The 20,712-nt window shown below is 43.6% G+C and overlaps 1 protein-coding gene and 1 pseudogene across 50 annotated transcripts in view; one reads left to right on the top strand and one right to left on the bottom strand.

The window, feature by feature from the left end:
- Window positions 1-20,712, top strand: part of TTLL5 (tubulin tyrosine ligase like 5) — a 317,966-nt gene that overhangs the window by 168,065 nt on the left and 129,189 nt on the right. The window lies entirely within an intron of this gene.
- LOC145512456 (small ribosomal subunit protein uS5 pseudogene) lies at window positions 5,248-19,521 on the bottom strand (annotated as a pseudogene).

The following is a 20,712-nucleotide window of genomic DNA, read 5'->3' on the forward strand; positions in this document are numbered from 1 at the left end:
ACAGAGTAACCACATTCCTAAAACATAAGTCGTAAAAAAGAAATTCTGTTTATGCCACAGAGCTTTATTTTCCATATAAAATATTTCCAAATATTCCATTTTCATTTTACAATCCGAACCTTGTTTCTACGGAAAACATTTTCTCTACAGTCTTGGATATATTGTCTTTATCCAGGACTGCAGTTGTTTTCCATGTGATAAACAATGTCAAGACTGTACATTTTGGACAGACACGGCATGCGGGATCAGATCCTCAACAAGGGATTAGGAATTCCGTGCCCCTTGCAGTGGGAGCACGGACTCTTAACCACTGGACTGCCAAGGGAAGTCCTGAGTTTTCGTATTTTTTATAGTTTGTATTTGGAATAAAAACTATGGCTGGGTTTAGAGCCTTCTCTTGGTGACACCTGTTAATGCTGAGACACAGAACAATGGAGGGCTCTGTCAAGGTCAGAGGCAGGACCTAGGGCCCAGCGCTGTGAATGGCCTGCTCCCAGCTAGGCTGTGCTCGTGGGCGGTGGTAGAAATGGCACATGATACAATCAACTTCACAACCACTGGCACCAGAAAGTAACCCCTGCAAAGTTCCCTGGTCTTTCCCTTTGTGGGTTAGTTGTACCATAACATCCCTCTCTTCACCTCTTCTTCAAGTTTGAGGTCAGTTTCTAGGCCCCATTCTAGTCCAGGGTAGCCCTAGAAAATCTTCCTCTACCCCCAAACAATCTCTGGTTGCCAGGAAAGCCTGGAAGCTCAGCTTGTGAGTTCTAATTCCATGGGGAATTCCCAGAGATACCCACCCACAAGCAGCCCTAAGTGAATTCTCAAGAGGTCCTTCCAGAACTGGTGATGACATGGGCCCCAGCCAGACCTCCCTCAAGCATTCTGCTCTGTTCCAGGCCTCAGTTTCTTTATTTACCTGGTAAGTCACTGTTTTGTGAATATTTATTTAGTCTCTTGTTGTTCCTTCTTTAGTAGTAAGGGTGACTAAGTTTAATGAATAAGGGCTTAGTAGCTTAGAGTTGTGAGTTTTATTACTGGTTTTGACACTAAGTGACCCTAAATTATTCATTTAATCTTTTTATTGGATAAGCATACTTACACATAAACTGGCCTGTTTTGAGAGCTTTTAGGTTGTCCTTAAAGCACTTTGATCTCCCTGGAAGTGGGTGCTAAGTAAATAAAAGGTACTCTTATGTGTACATCCACAAAAGCATCGGTGGATTCCAGTGCTGATAAACTCTCATAATTCACTCGACCAGGGGCTGCCCTGTAAACAGTGAAAAGACGTAAAGAGAATCCACTGCTGGCTGTACTTTTCATCTGCATATTGGAGGATTCAGTGACTTGGTAGCCACAGGAATGAAAACTAGTGAGTCACAAGAGCTCTGCAAATAGTGTTATTTTTCATTTCCCTGTGGTGTTGCTATTGTTCTCAATTTTATGGATCACACAAGTTTTCACCAGACAACCTTGTTCTTCCCCCGCTGTTTTGAAACCATCCCAAGTGTAGCCCAGGGCTGCCATCTCCCATTGGGTCAGTGTGAGCTCAGCCCAGCTCCTCCAATCCCTCGGTTCCTCTGGTCTGTCTGGAGTCCCTGTTGGAGCTTTGTTGTGGGAGAGGAAGGCAGAGAGCCCACGCCTTGCCCAGACAGTCTGAGGCCTGGCCGTGGAGCTTGCAGTTCCCTAGACACTTGGAGTTGGACTTGGCCAGCCATTCCTCTGTTGTTACTTTTCAGAGGTAATAAGTGAGATTAATTGCAGGCCAATCTCCAGAAGAGAATGTAGTCAGGGCCAAATGCAGTCACATGTTTAGAAACCTGAGGTGTGCCTCTGAACAAGGCCGATTGAGAATGATACAATCCGCGATGCAGGTACCAAGTGTTCGCAACCTCTTTTTTTCTTAAAGGGGTTGTATTTGACGTCTATATACTGATGATGTTGTTGTTATTTAGTAGCTCAGTCATGTCCGAATCTTTTATGACCTCATGGACTGCAGTCCACCAGGCTCCTCTGTCTGTGGGATTCTCCAGGCAAGAATACTGGAGTGGGTTGCCATTCCCTTCTCCAGAGGATCCTTCTGACCCAGGGATCGAACCTGTGTTTCTGTTGCAGGCAGATTCTTTACCACTGAGCCACCTGGGAAACCCCTAGATGCTGATACCTGGGTATTAAGCTTTTCTTTAGCCAATGAAATGGCTAGGGTTTTTCAGGCTGCCTTTTAATTATCCATTTTTCTGGGCACTTGGGGAGTTATTCAGAGCTGAGAATTGATGTTGAGAGGCACCTCCTCATTATTGTCAGCCTTGCATGGAACTGGACCACGTCAGGGAGGAGCACTTTCTAGGTGAGGAGTGCATCTTTCTTTGGGAGACCTGGAAGGGTTACTGTAAAGTTTTGGCTGCTGCTTGGAATGATTTGGGAAGAACAGGGCCTCAGACAGCTTGGCAGGAGCCTGAAGCTCTGTTTTTTTCCAGTCCAGCCCTTCCTTGTGGATCGAGCTGTCAGGGAATCCCACGAATGTCTGGCTTCTGCCCCTTTGTATGTTTTTCCAGCATTTGTCATTGAATTATTTTTATCCATCTCTGGCTTTTTCACACACACAACCTGGGGATTTGTCTGTTCCTCGATGTTAAAGGTGCGGGGGAGGTTGAAGGCACAGCCCTGAGTCTGTTCCTCCTTTTTGTGACATCGTGGACCTAGGCTGCTTGGCTGGGTGGCTTCCACTCTGGAAAACAACTGTATTTTAGAACTTTAAATTCAGTACTGGGGAATGGGGTACAATGAAGCCACAAATCTTGAAATTTGGGCATTATTTCACATTACCTTGTCCCTCTGCCCACTTACTTTTTAATAATAAATTATAGTCTGGTCCCTTTCTTTTACCTAATTTTTTGGGACCAATTTCCAGAGATTTTGATATCAGTTCAGCTAATACTTTTTTCCCTTCTTTTAGATTATTTTTTTATGAATGTTGGTAGAGACTCAGGACTCTGACTTCCCACCTTTTCATTTTTAGTCAGTCTTCAGAAATACTGAGTTTATTTTCTTTAGAAATAAACCCTCTATTCATTTTCTGTGTACTAGGCATTGTGTTAGCACACACAACCTGGGGATTTGTCTGTTCCTCGATGTTAAAGATGTGGGAGAGGTTGAAGGCACAGCCCTGAGTCTGTTCCTCCTTTTTGTGACATTGTGGACCTAGGCTGCTTGGCCAGGTGGCTTCCACTCTGAAAAACTGTATTTTAGAACTTTGAAGCTGCTGTGGAGCACTGATAAATAAGACAGAATTGCCCCACCTCGCGGAGTTTACTGCCCAGGCGCTTCTGTTTTTAGCCTAGCACACACCGCTTTGTTGTTGTTGTTGTTATTGTTGTTTAGTCTCGATTCTTTTGTGAGCCCATGGAATGTAGCCTGCCAGGCTCCTCTTCCCAGGCAAGAATACTGGAGTGGGTTGCCAGTCCCTTCTCCAGGGGAACTTCCTGACCCAGGGATCAAACCTAGGTCTCTTGCGTTGCAGCTGGATTCTTCACCACTGAGCCACCAGGGAAGCTCTGCAGGGCACTGGGTAGGATCTAAAAAGACTTTCAAGACCGGTATTGGATCACTAAAAGGCTACCATCCGACAGCAAGAAGGAGCCACATACACGTGGAACAGTTAGGAAGCAGCATCGGGCAGCATATAACAAAGATTTAAATTTGGGACACAAGCAAGTAGAAGAAAGGGAATGCAGAAGAGGATGTAAGGATTGACCCTGTCACATGCTACAATGTGGCTGAACCTTGAGGACATTATGCTGTATGAAATGAGCCAGTCACAAAAAGACAAATACTGTAGGATTCCACTCCTATGAAGTATCTTAAGTTGTCTAAATCGTAGAAACGAGAAGTAGAAAGGTGATTGCCAAGGGCTGGGGGAACAGAGGATGGGAAATTAGTGTTTAATGACAATAGACTTTCAGTTTTGCAAGATGAAAAAGTTAGATCTTTTGCATAGCAGTGTGACCGTACTTAACACTAGTGTACTCATAAAAACGGTTAAGATGGCAAATTTAAAGTCATACATTTCTTTAAACCATGATAAAGAGACTAGGAGGAGGAAGATACTAGGTTTTAAAAGAGAGTCCCATAGTTAGGCAAAAAAAATTACCAGAATGGAAAGGCTTTGCTTCCATTCTCTCTCTTTGTTTAGGGAGATTATTCCAGAACCAGTCCTTTAAATGCTTCTTTTGATATATTCTTTAAAAGCATGTTAACTTGATAGGAAAGGGGGCCATCGACCCCTATTAGCAAGACGGCATGGTGTAGTGAAAAGAGAAGGCACTTGAGGATTTGCCTTACTGAGTATGTGACCTTGGGCAAGTTAACCTAGCTTCTCTGAGCCACAGTTTCCCCGTCTGCTTAAAAATGCAGATGATACTACCTACCTCATTAAGTTGTTTCAAGATTTAGTTGAGTTGTGCATGTGAAAGTAGCCCATGTAGTGCCTGGTTTGCATGTAGGTTCTTGATACCACTTAGTTCCCTTCCTGTGGGGAAAAAAAAAAGGAGAAACTTAAAAATTGGACTTGCCTGGGATATGGGATTCCTCCACTCCTTGTTTTAGTATCTAGTTTAGAGGAAACTGGCCATGAGCCCCAGGCAGTGCCCTGTGGAGCTGTGTTGCAGAGATGCAGCCGTTGCAGCTGAGGAGTGGAGGGTATCAGAGTGGAGCCAACAGGAGAGACTCTTTCTTTTCTTTGACCCCTTTGTTGAAGGGTGACTTCTTTCTACTCAACAGGCCTTTCCTCTCTGCTATCTTCTCCCCAATGTTGAAATTTCCATTGCGGCTCAGTGTTCCAGCCAGTAAACACTCATATTTTCCATCCATCCTGGGGGTCGAGCTTTGGGAGAGCTTTTCTCTGGAGGAGTTTGGAGCTTATAATTTTGTACTTTATCCTGTTATATAAACAACACTCTGTAGCCAAAAAGCACAATCACAAAAAGAAACCACTTTGGGGGGGGGCGGGGGAGTGCAGCCTAAAAGCCAAAAGGAAACTCTTTCTTGTTCAGAGGGCTGCCGAAGTGATGGTTCTCTCCTTGTCCTCCTTCCTTCCCAGAAAATGAAGTTTACCTGACCTCCTTCCTCCTGAGTCTTAGCTTTTGCCACTCCTTCGCCTCGAGTCTCGCACGCCCCTGGCACACGCGTGATTAAAGGCGCGGAGTCCTCTGCTTCTTTTCTCGCTCAGCCAGACACGCAGCCTCTCAGGCGTTACACCCTGTGGCAGTTCAGGCCCGGGACAGAGTCTCCAGTTTCTCCCGCGCCCAGAGAGCCGAGCGCCATAGGCGTCCGTGCCAAGGCCAGGATGACTGGACTTCTGCCTCTTTGAAGGAATGTTGGTAAAAACTTTGGAAGTGTGTCAAAGCTCTCTGGCTGGACCTCATATCGGGGCCTAGGCAAAGGAAGTTCGGAAATGTTTGGGCCCAGGCTCGGGCGTGAAAGACGGGGGATCTTTCCTTATCTACAAGTCAGAATAAAATGCAGCTCGCTTTGTGGTTTGCCAGTGTAGCCTGTTTCCAATTTAGGTAGCTTCCTCCTCCCTCCGAAGCATCTAAGGTAAACCACCTTACTACAGCTCCTCAGGATTGACGCGCACACCTGCACACTCAGACACGTACAGAGTCATTGTTAGAGGCAAGACCCTTTCCTTTTTAGGCACTCGCTTTGTAATTTGATATCCATCCACAATTGATGATTATTTTGGTTTTAAGAGGACTGAATGACAAAAGTCCATGTACAAACAGAATGAGACTCCTTTTTTAGAATTAGGAAGGTTTATCAGAGTTACTTAATTCATATTTCAGTTTAATTCTCATACAGTTTTTCTATCATCTTTCCCATGTAACTGGTTACCAGCCCTGACGGAGTTGAAAAGCTGCACAGTGGTGAAGAAACACTGTATCTTTCTTTCTGACTCCTGTAGAGAAACATTGGTGATCCATGTTACAGCTTACTTAATGTTGACTCAACACATTTAGGACAACCAGCTAGCTTCCCTGAAACCTTTAATTAATAAAGGTTTCAGGGAAACCTACCCTCCTGACCTTCTTTCTGTTAAAAAAACTCTCAGCATGTTACTGACCAAATACAAAGAAGATATCAATTCTTTATTTTTAAGTTCTAGGGCTTAAAAGGCTAAAAGGAAAAAAAACCATCTTGATTCTATATTTTAATAAAACAATAGACTTGTAGTGTCTGATAAGTAGTAAAGATTCTCTCATCCCTGCAGCCATTTTGCAGAGCAGAAGTTTGGTGTAAGTTCTGGTTTGGGTGTAGATTCTTGGTACTGGTTCTTTTTCCAGAATAGAGAGTAGCACAAAATTAGACTTGCCTAAGATACAGTATTGCTACACCACTGAGTTTAGATGCAGCTGGCCACCACACATGTGAAATGTCATATTGTATCACAGTAGAGAAAGCAGTTATACCTAATCTCTGAGGTTTACATTACTTGCTTTTATTGTGAAGTGAGGATCCATATATTAAAATTTTGATTACAAACTATTAAAATGCTCCTAAGGAAAAATAGAGAAGCTCCACTTAAAAGGTAACATTTTCACATGGAACCAAGTGTTCTTTGGGAGATGAGAATAGGGCTGGAGGTGAGAGACGCAGTATATGAGAGTTTAGGAATTCAGAATGTCACATGGCAGGCCCAGGTTTTCATAATAAGGAACAGTAGAACTCTTGTCCTAATTGGACCATTCTTATGCTTTAGAGGCAATAAAGGGATGTTTTTTGGCTTTCATGAATTATCAGGCTAAGACTTGCATTAATTTGGCTTCAAAGCCAATAATCAATACCATGTTTGCCTGGTTTTGTAAAAGAAGTTTTACTATCTTTATGTGATGAAAGTGAAATATGGATGCATCTCAGTAATGTGATGATAATCTAGAAATCTTTAGATGAGAAAATCAGGCTTTCTGGTACCACAGGTAAGGAAACCTTAGGGGAGTGATGGTAATAAATAGGTTGTACTTAAAGGCTACAGGAAATCAACTTACGTTCTTGTAAAGTTGGGTTGCACCAAGGAAAATTGAGTAGATGAAAAAAATCTGCCTATGTTATTAGTGTTCTCAAATATCTTGCTAGCTGCTTGAACCAAAAACTGACATTTGAAATACAAGACCCTAAGAGAAGAGTTTTGTTACCTTCTTCACCAAATATTTAGTATATTGAAATACTTGAAAAGAAAGGTGAAACTGGTAATAAGTAATGTTCCAGCTGGGAAATGGCTTCATCTGGTAGTTGTTAAAACAATGTTATCCTAAAAAGGTTAACATGTTACCAAATATCTCCTAAATGCAAGGCAGGGGGCTGACTCTGAAGGAAGTAATAGATAGAGTCTCTCTGTCCACAAGGAGGAAATTTGATAGTCATTTAAGTTATTAATACAAGCAGTGTAAGGCAATATGTACTTAATTGTAGACAACAAGGACTATGCTGTGAGTGGTACACTTTCAGAGGAGAAATAGATCACTCTGACTGGAGAAAGTGGCAAAAACTTCATGGTAAAGAAAGATGTGTGAGGTGACTCTAGAAGGGCAGCTAAGGCTTGGGTAGGCAGAGAGGCTAAAGTTAAACACTCTTACTTTGTGCTTGACTCTATATGAGCATCTATGAGATCAAGAAACGTGTGGCATACTCATGTATGTTTGAGCTGACACTCAGCAGGACGGTCTGGAGAATACTTCCCTGGGAGTTTAATTATTTTTGGCACATGAAACACAGAGCAAGTGATTAAAGTGGAGGGTATATGGGATCAGTGTGTGCATGCATGCTAAGTTGCTTCAGTCATGTCTGACTCTTTGTGACCCTGCGGATTGTAGCCTACCAGGCTCCTCTGTCCATGGGATTCTTCAGGCAGGAATACTGGAGTGGGTTGCCATGCCTTCCTCCAAGGGATCTTCCTGACCCAGGGGTAAAACCCACGTTTCTTACATCTCCTGCATTGGCAGGCAGGTTCTTTACCACTAGCGCCACCTGGGAAGCCCTTATATGAGCTCAGAGGAGCTCGCAATTCAGGAAAGGCACTAGAGATGGGTGGAACCATCAGCCTCGGCAGGGGAAGGGTTTAAATACAGTCCTAGATTATATGTAGGCTACAGACTGGTACAGTAAAGGGGAGGGAGCAAAAGAGAGGTAACGTACAAGGGGTTTCAGGCATTTTCAAGGGACAATCAGTAGGAACCAGTCTGGCTGATAAAATGTATTAAAGTGATAGAAGCTGAAATCAAGCTGGGTCCTAACTGTAAAAGAGATTTTTCAGCTCATTCAACTAAAAAAGTCTAGAAATTGATTTTGGGGCCTTACGAAGCATCAGTCATACTTTCTGATCCCTCCAGGTCACAAGTAAGTGAGAAATTATAGAAAACAAAATCAAAGATAGCAAAATACTGATTTATTACTGATAAAGATAAGCTGGAGATTATGTCTTGAAAATATGGTACAAATGGGCTTCTACTATTCAAGGCTAAGTTTTTCTAATTTGTCTTATTTATTTTAAAGATTTTCTTTGTATTTTGTTAATTCTGATAATGATAACAAAATTTTTAAGGAAGAAATAAAAGGACCTTCCAATGTACCACAAACACAAAAAGAAAAACAGAACAAAAAATAATTTTCAAGGTGAATACCTGTATCTGGCCCCAATCTACCTTTCCAGTTTTATTCTTCACATATTTGGTTCCAGCCAAACGCAATGGATCAAAAATGGTACATTTTCCCATCCTTATACCATTCTGTAGTGCTTATCCTATTAGTTTCCTGTGATTACTTGATGAAAGTGTAAGCTGTCTTATTCACTATTGTATCCCAGTACCTTGGTAAACAGTAGGAACTTAAACATGAACAAATATTAAGTAAAAGAAAGAACGAATAAATGAACAGACTCCCTGCTCCTCACCTGTGTCTTTGCATGTCCAAACTCTGTCCTCCTATAGGGCTCAGCTCAGCTTAGGCTTTCTGCAACCTTCCCTGATGACATCCCAAGAAAATATCATTAGACTTTCTCTTCCTTCTGTTCCTCATCCACCAAACGCATGTTCCTAAAAGATATAATTCAGAGGAAGCTCTGGCTTAGTGTCCAATTTTAATTCCCAGAGAACTGATCTTTGTGGCTCTTCCTAGCCTGATGATCTGAACACTAGGGAAAGAAGCCCTGTTTCTTCTCCATTGAGTTCAGAGCTCACACAGCCACCTTCCCAAGTCATCAGGTCCTCTTTCAGTTCTTTCTAGTTATCTAAGATCAAAAGTGCCCTACAAGCGAAAGGCCCTCTGCCTTAGGAGGGATGGGGTGGGGAGAGGTGCTCTTGGAAGAGGCAGGGTGTGAAAGAGGAAAAGGCAGAGACCCTTACTTTTACCAACATCCTCCCCACCCCACCAGACCCACAGGAATCTTGAGAGCCACTCCTAGAAGGTACTTAGGAGTGAAAGGGCATCCAGCATCTTTGACAGCCCAGTATAGGATGGCTGTCTCTTTACTTTCAGGCTTTTCACATTGGTTGACTAATAAGTTGTGATGTTTACTGCATATGTGTATATGTGTAATGTTTCAGATTTTTGGTGTTCTTTGTAGTAGTTCCTCTCTCCTCTCTGTCCTCTATTTGATAGACTTATATTCAGCCCTTGGTATCCACAGGTTTGCATCCATGGATTAAAGTATTTAGGGAAAGAAAAATTCAGAAAGTTCCAGAAAGCAAAACTTGAACTCTCTATAGTCCAGTAACTGTTTACCCAACATTCACATTTTATTAGGTATTAGAAGTGACCTGGGCTTCCCAGGCGGCGCTAGTGGTAAGGAGCCTGCCTGCCAATGCAGGAGACTTAAGAGACGTGAGTTCAGTCTCTGGGTCGGGAAGATCCCCTGGAGAAGGGCCTGGCAATCCACTCCAGTATTCTTGCCTAGAGAATCTATCTGTTTACCTCTGCTATCACACATAGCACTCTTTCTTGTATTATAGTTATCTGTATACTTGTCTTACCTCCTGTATTAAAGTGTAAGCTTTTGAGGGGCAGAGACTGAGTCTTGCAAATCTTTATATCCTTACCATTCAGGTATGACCTAGATCAAATCCCTTATGAGTATACAGTGGAAGTGACAAATAGATTTAAGGGACTAGACCTGATAGACAGAGTGCCTGATGAACTATGGACAGAGGTTCGTGACATTGTACAGGAGACAGGGATCAAGACAATCCCCATGGAAAAGAAATGCAAAAAAGCAAAATGGCTGTCTGAGGAGGCCTTACAGATAGCTGGGAAGAGAAGAGAAGTGAAAAGCAAAGGAGAGAAGGAAAGATATTCCCATCTGAATGCAGAGTTCCAAAGAATAGCAAGGAGAGATAAGAAAGCCTTCCTCAGTGATCAGTGCAAAGAAATAGAGGAAAACAACAGATTGGGAAAGACTAGAGATCTCTTCAAGAAAATTAGAGATACCAAAGGAACATTTCTTGCAAAGATAGGCTCAATAAAGGACAGAAATGGTATGGACCTAACAGAAGCAGAAGATATTAAGAAGAGGTGGCAAGAATACACAGAAGAACTGTACAAAAAAGATCTTCATGACCCAGATAATCACGATGGTGTGATCACTCACCTAGAGCCAGACATCCTGGAATGTGAAGTCAAGTGGGCCTTAGAAAGCATCACTACGAACAAAGCTAGTGGAGGTGATGGAATTGCACTTGAGCTATTTCAAATCCTCAAAGGTGATGCTGTGAAAGTGCTGCACTCGATATGCCAGCAAATTTGGAAAACTCAGCAGTGGCCACAGGACTGGAAGAGGTCAGTCTTCGTTCCAATCCCAAAGAAAGGTAATGCCAAAGAATGCTCAAACTACCGCACAATTGCACTCATCTCACATGCTAGTAAAGTAATGCTCAAAATTCTCCACGCCAGGCTTCAGCAGTACGTGAACCGTGAACTTCCAGATGTTCAAGCTGGTTTTAGAAAAGGCAGAGGAACCAGAGATCAAATTGCCAACATCCGCTGGATCATCGAAAAAGCAAGAGAGTTCCAGAAAAACCTCTATTTCTGCTTGATTGACTATACCAAAGCCTTTGACTGTGTGGATCACAATAAACTGTGGAAAATTCTGAAAGAGATGGGAATACCAGACCATCTGACCTGTCTCTTGAGAAACCTGTATGCAGGTCAGGAAGCAACAGTTAGAACTGGACATGGAACAACAGACTGGTCCCAAATAGGAAAAGGAGTCCGTCAAGGTTGTATATTGTCACCCTGCTTATTTAACTTATATGCAGAGTACATCATGAGAAACGCTGGGCTGGAAGAAACACAAGCTGGAATCAAGATTGCTGGGAGAAATATCAATAACCTCAGATATGCGGATGACACCACGCTTATGGCAGAAAGTGAAGAAGAACTAAAGAGCCTCTTGATGAAGGTGAAAGAGGAGAGTGAAAAAGTTGGCTTAAAGCTCAACATTCAGAAAACTAAGATCATGGCATCTGGTCCCATCACTTCATGGGAAATAGATGGGGAAACAGTGGAAACAGTGTCAGACTTGATTTTTTTGGGCTCCAAAATCACTGCCGATGGTGACTGCAGCCATGAAATTAAAAGACGCTTACTCCTTGGAAGGAAGGTTATGGCCAACCTAGATAGCATATTTAAAAGCAGAGACATTACTTTGCCAACAAAAGTCCGTCTAGTCAAGGCTATGGTTTTTCCAGTGGTCATGTATGGATGTGAGAGTTGGACGGTGAAGAAAGCTGAGCGCCGAATTGATGCTTTTGAACTGTGGTGTTGGAGAAGACTCTTGAGAGTCCCTTGGACTGCAAGGAGATCCAATCAATCCATCCTAAAAGAGATCAATCCTGGGAGTTCATTGGAAGGACTGATGTTGAAGCTGAAACTCCACTACTTTGGCCACCTCATGCGAAGAGTTGACTCATTGGAAAAGACCCTAATGCTGGGTAGGATTGGGGCAGAAGGAGAAGGGGACGACAGAGGATGAGATGGTTGGATGGCATAACCGACTCGATGGACATGGGTTTGGGTAGACTCCGGGAGTTGGTGATGGACAGAGAGGCCTAGCGTGCTGCAATTCATGGGGTCGCAAAGAGTCAGACATGACTGAGCAGCTGAACTGAAGTGAACTCTGCTATAAAAAGTGCTCAGTAATCGTTTGGTGAATAAGTGGCAAGATCAATGCTATCCAGTATGGTAGCCACAAGCCAGATGTGGATTTAAAAATGTTTAAATTAATTAAAACTAAGTAAAATGAAAAATTCATTTCCTCATCATACTAGCCACATTGCACGTACTCAAAAGCCACATGTGGCTCATGGCTACCATACTGGGCAGCACAGGACAAGATGGTTGACCCAGAAGGTTCAAATATGTGATAAAGACACAAACTTGTCAGCAGAAAAAAAAAAAAAAAGTACAAAGAAAGGCGTATTCTTGATTAGGCTCTTTTGTTTAGATCTAGAGATTTACCACAGATGCTGTTCTTGAACTAATTTGTGGTACTGGAAGGGGCATATTTTAATACCTTGGGAATCTCAAAAGCTCAGAGCTTCTGAATTACAAGTGTTTAACCAATTACTAGTGTTTAACCAAGAGATGGGCTGGCTGAGAGGAAGGGGCTTTTTAAGCAGATCCTAACATCATCATTTTATTTTCTGAGATACGCCCATGACTAGATGGTGGGGAGAGGGCTTGCTTCCCTCCACTTACCCAGCCCCCAGTCCCCCACCTGCTTGGCTGGCAGTTCTGACTTGGCTTATAGAGTTGCTATAGCCCTGGGGAACAGAGCCAAACATGCGGAAGTGGTTACGTGTACCAGCTCCCAGGGAAGCTGTGGCTAGCAGAGGGAGTGGGTGGGGTCCTGCCTGATGGCTTTTCAAAGAAGCCAAATCTTTGAAGTTTTGTTTTAGCAGCTGCCAGGTATGCTGTTTCAGCACTTCACAGATTCCTTCACTATGTTCCCATATCACATTTTTTTCTTTACTATGTGTGCATAGAATACACAAAGGAACTTGCGTGTTGGGAGGGTAAATATAAAATTGTGGAGTAAGGTGCTAAGCATACCACCCCCGCCTTTTTTTCCCTTTTTTCTGTGACTGCTGTGAAATAGCCCTCTTGCATTTTCAGCTCTAATCTTTTCTGATCCCTGCCAAAGCAGAGGCAAACAGAGTCTTCTTCCATCTTGGGAAAATAGTAAGTTTTGAAAAATTGGAGTTCCTACATTTGTCTGAAGAATTAGAGCATCACTCTGACAGTAGAACATGGCCCTTTTCCAAAAGAACACCTGACACCCCCCACCCCCCAGCACGCAATCCTGACAGCTTCTGGACTCAGAGTAAATTTCTTGAATGTATATCTTGTTCACCAAGATGAAACAATACCTGGTTTTACAGGTATTAGTTTTCATTTTTGTTAAAGAGTTGCACTTGCCTCTGCTGTGCTGATGAGGGGCAAGGACTGGGTAGGCAGAACCGCCCTCTAAAGCCCACTCTGAGCTTTTTCTACCTCCTTGCCTCTTCGCTTAAGTAGCCCTTTTTCCTGTCCTGTCTGCAGTTACCTCAGACCTTTTCCTGCTGTCCCCAAATTTGCTCCTTCCCCTGAACTCCACTCTTGTGGAGCATAGTACATTCTCCCTTGTGTAATTATCTTCTATGCCTTCTCCTGAACTGTAAGCACTGTAAATGAAAGGCACAGGGTATGTTTTCTTCCTACACAAAAGAATCCTAGACCAGGACAAGAAGACCTGTGTGCCAATTTCAGGCCCACTTGGAACTTCCTGAGCTGGAGATAAATCACTTGACTGAACTTCAGCCTCATGTTGCCAGGTGAGAAGCAAAGATGCTCAGATTGTCTTGGGGGTTCAGTGACATCACCCTTGTGAACATGCTTTGGAAACTACGGAGCACTACACACGACTGGCTCTTTTCAGTATTAATGCTTCTTATCGCTATAAAACTGTAATGTTTGCTTATGCTGCTGATGATGCAGGGTCTAGTCTCTCCCAGAGTTGAGGTACATCCCCAGTTGAAGCCCGCATTACTCAGCTTGGCACAAGTTTAAAGCATTAAATGGTCCATCCCAGGCACACTCTGTCATCACCTCTCTTTCAGTCTGCGGGTTCTTCCTTTCAGACCTGTGGGGTCATTGTTTTTCTTACTAGTCTCTCCCTTTTGCTCCTCTCAGGCTCAGGCTGAGCTGTCTCTTTTAACCCCCCTCAGTTCTCAGAGAAACACGAGTCATCCCATCCCCTTTCCCTTTGGGCTGGAATTTCCATGCTGTTGGGTCCTCCTCTCAGCGTGGCGACCTGCCTCCCACCGCTCTGCCCATCAACAGCACTGGGCCCCATCCTCATCCTCCCCCTGTCCAGACCCCATCTTCATCCACAGCTTGGCTCGGGGTCCCTTCCTGTTTTCTTCTCTCTTCCCCTTGCCTTTCTGCCAGGCTGTATCCTTTTAATCCTCCCTTTCCATTTCATCTCATCTTGCATTTTTTTTGCTCTAGGCTCAGACCTTTCATCGAGAAAGGATGGCCTCCCTTTCATGACTCTGTTTGGTGCATTTCCACATACCTCTCACCCTCTCCATATCACCTTAAGGCGTCTCCTTCCCAGAAAAAAGTAAATTAAAAGAACACTGCCATTTATTACTACTGTTGTGTGGCTTCAGAAGGTCCAAACCTTTTTATTTTAGAATATCTGTGCTCTTCCATTTAAACGTTATGACCTAGTGTTTGAGAGCAGGTGTTCTACAGAGGCAGACCAATTTGGATCTCTCCCCTTTTTAGCCAGAAAATGTTACCAGCTATGTCACTTCAGGCAGATTCTTTGAAACTATTGTACTTATCTCTAAATGAGGATAAAATGCTGAAAACTCCTAGGTATGTCCTAAGGAGCAACTGAAAATTAAATGATATAAGAAAGCATTTTTACAGGGCCTCCCAGAGAGTAAGTGCTCCGTAAATGAGAATTAACTGTAAACATATCCACACAATCTATCCATACGCTGTTTTAAAGGTATTAAAAATTGAGGCCCAGAGAAGTTAAGTGGATCATGCAAATTCTCCTGCCTACCTGGTGGTAAAGTCAGGACGAGAACCCACTTCTAATTCTCACCCAGTGAATTTTCCGTTTGATTCCACTAAGTCCTCAAAGGGTAAGTCTAGTTTCCCTTCTTTGGGTGGAACATGGGACTCCTGCAGAAAGAGGAACGTTCATAGTTTCATGCATTTGTTCATTCAGCAAACGCTGCATGACTGTGACGCTGCCAGGCTTTGAGTGGACAAAGACCAGAATGATGACTAGCCTTAAATGGTTGGTCCAGTGAGTAAGAAATAGTTGTTGTGAAGAACAGTCACGGTACCAAAAACCTGCCAATGAAAGGCATCCTGGCATTTCAAGGAATAAGCTTTGTCAGAGGAAGACCAGAGTCAGTTCTCCAGAGAATGGATTATTGTTTCTCAACTAAGAGAGAATCGCAGAGCCTGTGTGAAGGCAAGGAGGGACGGACGAGCATGCCTGAGGGCAGTGTTGTGGGAGTGTGGTGTGCACGTCGCGGGGATGTTGAGGGTGAGATGGAAGAGTTCAAGAACCTGATACACCATGCTAAGGGGATTTTATCCCGTTATCTGCCCTTTTAATTAACGTCAGCTGAAGAAGTCAGAGTTTGGGGGGTTTGTTTTTCCTTTAATGTTTCTGGGTTTTTGTATGTAGTATTTCCTCTGTGTTTCCCTTCCCTCATTCATATCTGGCAAATTCTTGCCACCATTCTGGATAACCCTTATTCTCTGCACCTTCTGCTGTCATCCCACACAGAGGCCGCCTGCTTGCCTGGGGCTCTGTCATTTACATTGTGTTACAGATTTTCCAAAGAAGTCCCGACTTACTCATCTTGATACTTCTTGCTCTTAATGTGGCATCTGACACGTGTGTGCACTCAATCGCTCAGTCATGTCCAGCTCTTTGTGACCCCATGGACTGTAGCCCACCAGGCTCCTCTGTCCATGGAATTTTCCAGGCAAGAATACTGAAGTGGGTTGCCATTTCCTACTGCAGGGTTCTGACACATAGTATCCCTAGTTTAACATATGACAAGTGACTTTAAATATCTAGGTTGATAATCAGAGACCACACTTCCACCTAGGCTGCTGCTGCTGCTGCTGCGTCGCTTCAGTCATGTCCGACTCTGTGCAACCCCAGACGGCAGCCACCAGGCTCCGCCGTCCCTGGGATTCTCCAGCCAAGAATACTGGAGTGGGTTGCCATTTCCTTCTCCAGTGCATGAAAGGGAAAAGTGAAAGTGAAGTCGCTCAGTCGTGTCCGACTCTTAGCGACCCCATGGACTGCAGCCTACCAGGCTCCTCCATCCATGGGATTTTCCAGGCAAGAGTACTGGAGTGGGGTGCCATTGCCTTCTCCATCCACCTAGGCAGCTCTTCCCCTAATACTGTCTTTGGTGCCACAAAAATTTAGGTGAATTAGGTTACAACTTTCTCCTTTAACCAGCCATGGCTCAACATGCTTGCCATCTTTAGGATTTGAGCTTTCACTTTCTCTAGACAAGAACCAACCCACTCCTGTATTCTTGCCTGGGAAATGCCATGGACAGAGGAGCCCAGAGGGCTACAGTTCATGGGATCACAGAGAGTCAGATACGACTGAGCACACACAGACAGAGAGAGAGGAAAAACACCAAGCTGATTAAAAACTTGCTATGAGAGTGGTTGTCACTTGTTTCGCATCTGCAGCACACATCCATATGCTAGGATTTTCCTCAATGCAGTTGAAGGAGTTAAAAGACTCAAAGCAACTCTCAAACCAGGTGAATTCCAGCTGGTGGAATCAGTTGTAAAGTAGAGCAGTGTCTCACGGTGTCCATGAAAGTGCTGTGGTTTCACTCCTCTCCTGGTCATTTCTCAGGGCTGTGTGGAGGGGTGAGTGGTATGATTTACTGACTGCCCTAACTAGACTTGAATATACTCATGAGAAAAGGTCAGGGTAAAGAATCTGCCTGCAATGCAGGAGACCTGGGTTCAATCCCTGGGTTGGAAAGACCCCCCGGAGGAGGGCACGGCAACCCACTCCAGTATTCTTGCCTGGAGAATCCCATGGACAGAGGAGCCTGGCGGGTCACAGTCCATGGGGTCACAAAGAATCGGATAGGACTGAGCGACTAACACTACTACTACACTACAGATAGATTTGAAAATACTCATGAGGCAAAGTCTCTCCATAGTCCAACACACACACAGTATCTGTACTTGGCACCAGCTTGATGTTACATTTCTCCTCTTACGTACTGCAAATATACCTTGCGCTACGCCATGCCACCAGCTGCAGCCAGCTCAGGATTCATCTGCCAAACCCAGCTGTTAACACCGTGCTAACATATGTCGTTAAATATACTTTATATACTACTGGTCACACGTTACATACTTGTGAAACTTTCTCAGTACCGAGTAGTTGAGAATCTCTCTCGTAAGGTGTCAATGAAGAGATGCATCCTAATATAGCAGCCCACCATCGTGGTAATGCACCCTGACACACACTTTGCTAGGACAGCAGGCTACCCTGATAGGATAATGCGTTAAAACTAATTTCTCTTTTCCTTCTCAAATTTATCTAAGTAGTTGCAGAATTGCTGCATGATAAATTACCTCAACCTTGTAGCAGCCAAACAGTAAACATGTCTTTTCTCAGTTTCTGGGGGTCAGGAACTGAGGGGCAGCTTAACTATGCGGATCTGGCACCGGCTCTTTTCACGAGGTGGCAGTTTAGATGTCAGCCAGGAGGGCTGCTGTCGTTGGAAGGCTTGTTTGGGGCCAAGGATCCCCTTCTGTGATGCTCACCCTCACGTGGATGATGAGTTCAGGCTGGCTGTTGGCAGCAGGCCTCAGTCCTGCAACAGGTGGACTTCTCCACAGGGCTGCTTGTGTGTCCTCGTGACATGGCAGCTGGTTTCCCCCAAAATGAGTGACCTCAGAGAAAGACAAAAGCCACGTGTCTTTTATGACCCTAGCTCATACACAGTCATTTTTAAAAAAATTTTTCATCAAGGACAAATATTCATAAAATTTACCGTATTTAAGTGTGCAGTTCAGTAGCATTAACTCCATTGTATTATTGTGTAGCTGTCCCCACCATCTACTTCAGGATCTCTTTTCATCTTGCAAAACTGAAACTCTGTGCCAATTAAAAAATAACTCCCCATCCTCCTTGCGTCAGCCTGTAGCGAGCACCCTTCCACTTTCTGGCTCTAAGTTTGAGAGCTCTAGGTGCCTCACGTGAGTGGAATTTACACAGTATGTCTGTGTAAATTCGTGTCTGGCTTATTTCATTTAGCACAGTGTCCTCAAGTTTCCTCCACGTTGTGACGTGTGTCAGAATTTCCTTCCTTTTAAGGCTGAATAACGTCCGTCATGTGTATATCCCACAGTTGGTTTATCCATTCATCCGTCAATGGACTCTTGGGTTGCTTCTGCCTTTTGGCTGTTGTGAATAATGCTGCTATTGTCATGGATGTACAAATAGTTGCTCATGGTCCTGCTTTCATCTTCTGGGTATATATGCAGGGTAGAATTGCTGAGTCATATGATAATTCTTCTTTTTTTCCCCAAGCGTAACTAATTCACTTTATCTTTCTTTTTTTTTTTTTTTTATCTTTCTTGTATAAAAACTCTACATGGTGACCATAGCTGGGCTTGGGTCTTCTTCACAGAGACTCTGATGTAGCTCTTAGGTCAGTGAGTTCCTGAGAGGGAGACTTAGTGAATATGATCTCTGTCTAGAGGTCAAGGTGAGTAGCTGTAGCTCTCTGAGATGGCATCAAAGGTAGACATGGTAAAGTTGCTCAGGATGGCAGTGCAGCCCCCCAGACAAGGTATAGTAGTGATTGACACTGGGCATGAGTTTCTTGGACACAAGAGCCCAGAGACTGCCAGTGCCCTTGGGGTTGGGATGAGATACACCAGCACAGAGCCGCAGTGGCTCGTCACCTTGCAAAGGACAGTCTGGGGCTTGCTGATCTTGCTCGCTGAGTAGCCTTACTGCACAGCCACAATGGAGAGCTTGGCTAGGGCAGTGACCCTGGGAATGCCAGTGGCTGCCTCCTTGGATTGCTTACCCAGATTGACACATAGTCAGTCCTCAGTGACAACAGATGCCTTGAACCTGGTCTGCTGGCCAGCGTGGGTCTGCTTTTGCGCTGGTGTAATCTTCAAGCTCACCCTTTAGGGACATTTTTTCCAGGAAAAAAATCCGTGGTTTCAGACTCCTTGATGAATGAGGAGAAGAGATATATTTCCTGCAGGGATTTGATCTTCATGTCCATGACCCAGCAGCCTGGCCTGGTGACAGGGAGCCACTTCTTATCCTCAGCCTCCCCTCAGTGAGCTCTGTGGCCTTGGCTCCAATCTGAGCATAGCTGCCACCCATACCGCTGTGGAAGTTGCTGTGGTCAACTCCTGGCCTCCTAGAACACCAGCATCATCCACCATTTAGTGTTTCCTTGGAGTAGAAAAGCAATTCTATTTTTAATTTTTTTTAATTTATTATTTATTTATTTGGCTGCATCAGGTCTCAGTTGTGGCACTTGGGATCTTTGTTGCATTGCACAGCCTATCTCGTTGTGGTGTGTGGGCTCAGTAGTTGGCCAATGCACCAGCTTAGTTGCTCCACAACATATGGGATCTTAGTTCCCCGACCAGGGATTGAACTCTCATCCCCTGCATTGCAAGGGGGATTCTTAACCACTGGACCACCAGGGAAGTCCCTAGTTTTAAGTTTTTGAGAGACTTCCAGACTGTTTTCCAGCTCAACTGCACCATTTCAAATTTCCACCCACAGTGCACAAGCGTTTCAATTTCTCCACATCTTTGCCAACATTTTTTTTTTTAATAGTGGCCATCCTGATGAGTGTGAGGTGGTATATCATTGTGGGTTTTGATTTGTGTTTCCCTAATGATTAGTGACGCTGAGCATCTATGCATATACTTCTTGGTCATTTGTGTAGCTTTTTTTAGAAAAAATGTCTATTCAGTTCCTTTGCCCATTTTTAAATAGAGTTTGGCTCTTTTGTTGTTGAGTTTTAGGAGTTCTGTATATATTTTGGATATATTTGGATTATCAGATATATGATTTGAAAATTTAGAATATTCTTCCATTCTGTGGATTGCATTTTTACTCTGTTGATAGTATCCTTTGATGCACAAAAGTTTTTAATTGTGATGAAGTACGTTGTTTTTTTGTTTTTTTTAATTTTTTCTTCTTTTGTCTGTGCCTTTGGCATATATCCAAGAAATCGTTGTCAAATCCAGTGTCCTGAAGCTTTTGCCCTTTGTTTTCATTGAAGAGTTTTATAGTTTCAGCTCTTATGTTTAGATTTTTCAAATACACTATCATTTTTGCAATATCCTACTGTTTACACAGGCCAGCTCCATTCAGTGTGGGAGAGGATTACCCAGGATATGAATACCAGGATGTGGGGAGCATTGGGGGCCATCTTGGAACTGGTTCCTACAATAATTCAAGTATATAGTTTTTTAAAAGTTTAGCAATTCTATAAAGTTTATAATGAAAATGGGAATCCCCTGCCCCTTCTTCTCCCGTTGCTACCCAACCTTAATTTCCACACTCCAGAGATAACTGCTTTCAACTTTTTTTTTTTAGCTATTTCTTCTGTTATTTAC

The sequence above is a fragment of the Giraffa tippelskirchi genome, chromosome 7 (genome assembly GCF_054371585.1).
Source record: "Giraffa tippelskirchi isolate mGirTip1 chromosome 7, T2T-mGirTip1v1.2.pri, whole genome shotgun sequence".
Taxonomy (NCBI): Eukaryota; Metazoa; Chordata; class Mammalia; order Artiodactyla; family Giraffidae; genus Giraffa; species Giraffa tippelskirchi.